Source organism: Apium graveolens, chromosome 5 (genome assembly GCF_009905375.1).
Source record: "Apium graveolens cultivar Ventura chromosome 5, ASM990537v1, whole genome shotgun sequence".
Taxonomy (NCBI): domain Eukaryota; kingdom Viridiplantae; phylum Streptophyta; class Magnoliopsida; order Apiales; family Apiaceae; genus Apium; species Apium graveolens.
Window position 1 is genome coordinate 180,138,396 of NC_133651.1, and position 5,749 is coordinate 180,144,144.

The following is a 5,749-nucleotide window of genomic DNA, read 5'->3' on the forward strand; positions in this document are numbered from 1 at the left end:
TTACATCCAATTCGACTATATATAATTGGTCTTTGAGTTCATTTAGCTAGTCATCACTTGGTACAATTGATCAATTAAGTGAGTTAATTGGTTAATTTTATCAATTAATGGTCAGTTAAACGGAAATCGATTCCAATTAGATTAAGTCAGATTTTAATGTGACTTTTAAATCCGAAATCAAAACAATGAGGAATTGGGAAAAAGTAAGGACGCTAGTAGAGTTCAGAAATTGCTGGAAATGTGCGAGTTTTTACTTGGATAAGTATGCCCTTCATAGTGGACAAGAAAAATAAAAAGTCATTTGTATGGACAAGTGAGAAGAATATTTTCAAGAGCTAAAGATTTAAGATGAAGCAACGAGAAGAAAGGAAGAAGGGAGATGGAATAAAGTAGAAATTAATAACTACACCAGTATAGATTTCATTAGATAGTTAGGGAGATTTTATTAGCTGCAACAAAGTTTTATCAAAGGATGTCTTGTTTTTAAATTGTTTTGATAATCATACAATAAATAATTTGTCAAGAATTTCTGTTTTGGATTAAGTGTGAAATATAGTTTTAATTCAGTTTCCGATTGATGTTGATACTTAGGTTGTTGTTAATATCGAAAGTGGTATTAATACAGATGATTGATGTTTATTTCAGAATGGGATGTTGTGAGCATCAAAATTCATATTATTATCTAATTTGATATGACAGTAAAATGAGTGTTAATGTCAAGAGTTCGGTTTTGAATAAGCTATGAGAATGAAGAACGGAGATAGGAAAGGAAGTGGAATCAAAAGGATGATAAAGAAAATTTCATAAGATGCCAGGAAAAGTAAATGTAGTAACAGATGCATTAACAGTGTCAGAAGAATTATACAAGGAATTTCAAAAGTTGAGATTGGAAGCCAGAGCTTGCAAACCTAACAATGCAAAGATGTATAGTATAACTTTTCAGCCAGAATTGCTAGAGAAGGTAAAGAAACGTCAAAGGGAAATAATAGATCAAGATATTAACATTAGAGAATATATATATATATATACTCAAAAGGATGATCAAGGCATTCTCAGATTTTACTTCAGACTATGGGATTCGACTAGTGATAGAATTGAAGGATGGAACTTTACAAGAAGCTTACAACTTAAGACATTTGGTCCATCCATGAAATTCCAATATGTATAGAGATTTAGAAAAAAAAATTATTGGTGGCCAGATATGAAGAGAGAAATGGTAGGATATATTAGCATATGTTATACGTATCAAGGAGTTAAGGTGGGATATCAAAGACTAGATGGATATATTTCACCAAGAAACGTCATGGTGATGTAACCTGAGAACCAAAAGTAAGGGAAGCATTAAATGCATTATTATTGATAGATTATTTAAACCTGATCATTCTCATTTAGGAATAAACGGTTTATCCCATAAGTGGGTTAATTGCTGCTTAAAGAAATGATGGTACGTCATCAGATCCAGAAACTAACTGTAGATAGTCAATATTGTGTGATTTAAAATTTGACAGAAGTATTCAGAATACGATAAATTATGTCGAACAAGAATGGTATGTTCTACTCCTAGATGAACGGATATTAAGTAAAGCGGAACTAAAAAGATAGGAATCTGGTTGAACAATAATAACGCAAGAGATTCAAGCTACTCCGAAGGTATGATACGAGACATAGATGTCAAAGAAAATTTTCTGATAGTATGACATAAGGAAAAAATAAATGTTATATGTGATTAGACGTCAAGGAAAGCATCGCGGTTAGTTTCGTATAAGAACTCCTTAGAATCAAAATAAATAATGATATGGGTTAAAAATATGCCGGTGATACCTCCTGGTTAGTGTACTTTCTTTAAAATGGTAAGAGATCTTCGCTCGATAAACATCCTCGATTGTGCTTTAAGGAAAATAAAATATGGTGATAAGTTTGTGCGTCAGTCATATTCAGTCGAGATTTTCTCGTTAATTCTTAACTCTGAGTAATCTCGAAAATGTTAGAAGTCGAATACGCCATGATTTCAGTATAGCAATTGCAGATGGACGAGAAGATTAAAAGAACGATTAAAGAACCTGGAATGCAATTGGAAGTGATTATGAACTAAGTTAACTGACTAGAGAAACATGTAGAAATGGGGTTCAATAACCAACAGCTATTACAAACGTTCATGAGCACGAATTACTAGAATTACAAAGAAAAGATAATTAGTAAAGATTATGATGGTCCTTTTGAGACAGTAAAATAGTCAGGATAAGTGTAAGTAAGTTGGCTTCACCGCCACTCGTTTAGCATATTCATAAGATGTTTATATGTGTATACTCAGGAAGAGTAATTTAGCTCCATTATATATAAAATGGAGACTTGAGTTGAGTTTTAAGAGCAACAGATAGAATATGATGTCAACGAGAGGTTGTTAAGTAATGGCTGATTCTGCAAGTAAAAGTTTATGAAAAAATTTGTAGGGTTGAAAGATCAACCTACGACAATGAAAGTGAGATACTTGAATATATCATTATCTGATCCTTAGTATGATTCTGAGGACAAAATCCTTTTAAGGGGGAAGGATATAACATCCGGGATATCGCGTGTAATTATTTTTATCAATAAATAATTTTTATATAATTATTATGTGATTTTTGGTAAATTATCTGATGATTGGTGTGGATATGTGGATGCTTATATGTGATAAAGTATAAGTATGTTAATTTTATTATGACCAGAATAAAATATAGATAATTACGGTATTTTTCTGGTAATTTTTGGATTGTTATATGATTTTATATTGATTTATGAATTTATTAATTATTTTCTGAATAATTACAAAATTATTTTATAAAGTCGGGAATCGTCCGACTTCAACCGTTTTTACATTTTTAAAACCCGAAACTCTTCCGAAAACTCCTTTCTAACCTAATCTGGTAATTCCAGACATTTTCCGTGTTTTGACTTTTTCGATCCGGATTACGGTTTGACGTGCGCGGCCCGGCGTAAGATTTTCGATACGATAACCATTTCGGTGAATCAACAAACCCCGTATTCTCGAAAGACTGGATATTATTACATTATTCTCGTATATAGTGTTTTATAAGAAGCCCGGTTTGGATAATTATCCAATACAAGTATCAAATCAGATCGTTTTTGCAGTTACTTAGCGGCTAAGTAACTAATTTAACATTCCAAAATGATCCAAAACGAACCAATATTCCAAAAATATATATAGATTATTTATTATTTCATTTTATTCGTTTATTCATTTGCAACCAGTGCGAATATGATAAGTGGCATTTTATACCGCTTAGAACGTCTTATAATGGCTTAGATTGATGTCTTGGAATCAAGTATTTTGTGTATTTGATGCGTTTTTCTAGTGTTTGTGCATTTCAGGGTATTAATTGCATTTCTAGAGAGATTTCATCAAGAATAAGCCTTGGCATGTGTTTGGCATTGCACGTGGGAAGATAGGAGCAAAATGCAGCAAGAAACGGGAGCAAAAACAGAGCATTTTCCTGAAGGGGTCTGAGCGCCCGCTCAGGAATGCTGAGCGGCCGCTTAGGGACGGAATTTTAAAATAATTATTTTAGACTCTTGATTCTGTTAAGCTTCCAACTTCTGAGTTAGCTGGGTTTTATGGGACTCGTATATAATTAGTTTTCAGAGACGTTTCACATAGTGTTGGATCGTAGTATTAATCGAGGAGCAAGGAGATAAGGAAGAAGACCGTGTTAGCACACCGCAACGAAGAGAAAGCATATTTTCTTGTGATTCTTTATTTCGTTGTAATGTTGGATGCTAGTTTTCTTTACTTTGAACCTATTTACTCTTGTGACATACTCTGGTTTAATATAAGTAGTTTTAATTATTCTCGTGTGTTATTATCATGTTTTCATATGAACCCATGATGACGATGAGTTCTATCATGGGCTAATCGTGATCATGGGGTCGTAATGGATTTACTATAGAATTCTTTAGTTAGTGTTTAATACCTTAGTGTGTGATGATTTTATGATATCTAGTATTGGTTGTGCTTATTCGTCTTATGTGCGTCGTGAACATATTAGATAGGGTGTTAATCTCTTGTGAAGCGAGGGTGGATCTTGAGGTTTCGAACTTGCCATGCTAGCATAGGTTCATGTATGTGTATGCATGATTAGTGGGTAACTCTAACCGTTTTACTTGCCCTGTGTAATCATAAGGAATAACTTGTGCTTAAATCGTTATGTTGTCAAATTCGGTAGACATATAGGGTCTCAACATAATTGATGCCTATTCAACGTCAATCTTAATTGTGGATGCTTGGTAAAATGGTATTAGTACAATGAAAGTTGGCTTTTATCAGTTTCGTGTTGTTCGATTAATATCATCAATGTTGCATGCTAAGGGTATTGACAATGACTATTAAAGGAAGTAGTAATAAAGTTGTGATCTCATGTGTGTTTTAATATTGTTAATTCAAGTGTGAATTAAGTGCTTAATTCTCTTAGTTAATTATAGTTAATAATTAGATAATCAAATCTAAGTGTTATTGTCTTAACATTGAGAAGTAATTATACATTGGTGAGTGAGTGTTAATTGAACATAATTAGTCTGAGTCTCTGTGGGAACAAATTTGAAAGTATTTTATATTACTTGCAAACACATATACTTGCGTGTATTATTAGCGCGTGTTTCCGCCCTAACAAGTTTTTGGCGCCGCTGCCGGGGACTCGGCGTATTTGTTTAGTTTATGTACTTAGCATCAGTGTTCATTAGGACTCATTGATTAAGATGTGTTACTTATTATTTATGGTTGTGTTTCAGGTACTTTAGCGAGCGTTTATGCAAACACGTTCTCGTACTCGCAAGAGGAATTTAGATACAGCTGAGGAGACATACGAAGTTCTTGATATTCCGAAGAAGATAGATTTTGAAGATTCGGATACAGAAAGTGAGTAGAAAGAACCAGTAATCATGGGTGATCATATAGTTCCGGCAGATCCAGCTCTTATGGACTTTTCTCAGCCTAAAATTGATGATATTCAGTCTAACATTATGCACCCGGATATTGAGGCCAATAACTTTGAAATCAAGCCGGGCACTATTCAGATGGTGTAGAATTCTGTTTCTTTCGGAGGTGCTGCGACTGAAGACCCCAACATGCATATAAGGAATTTTGTCGAGATCTGTAGTACTTTCAAATATAATGGTGTGACTGATGAGGCTATCAAGCTGAGGCTTTTCCCATTCTCACTGAGGGATAAAGCTAAGGACTGGTTATATTCTGAACCAGCTGGGTCCATCACTACTTGGAAAGATCTTGCACAAAAGTTTTTGGTAAAGTTCTATCCAATGGCGAAGACTACGGCTATGAGGAATGCTCTTACTCAGTTTGCGCAGCAACCTACAGAATCCATGTGCGAAGCTTGGGAGCGCTACAAGGAGATGTTGAGAAAGTGTCCACATTATGGTATGCCTGATTGGATGGTGATCACTGGTTTCTATAATGGTTTGGGGGCCCAATCTCGGCCCATGCTCGATGCAGCAGTTGGAGGCGCCTTGTGGGCCAAAAGCTATACTGAGGCTTATAATCTGATTGAGACGATGGCTGCAAATGAGCATCAAAACCCAACTCAAAGGATGATGCCTGGGAAGGTAGCAGGTATTCTGGAAGTTGATGCAGCTACAGCTATTGCAGCGCAACTCCAAGCGCTGTCTATGAAGGTCGATTCTTTAGCCACCTATGGAGTCAATCAGATAGCTATGGTCTGTGAGCTTTGTGCAGGTT

At 34.8% G+C, this 5,749-nt stretch overlaps 1 non-coding gene across 1 annotated transcript; it reads right to left on the reverse strand.

Moving 5' to 3' along the window:
* Positions 1–5,328: 5,328 nt before the first annotated feature.
* LOC141662907 (small nucleolar RNA R71) lies at positions 5,329–5,435 on the reverse strand. The gene has a single exon (XR_012551009.1). It is a non-coding gene; the product is annotated as a small nucleolar RNA R71 (small nucleolar RNA).
* Positions 5,436–5,749: the final 314 nt, after the last annotated feature.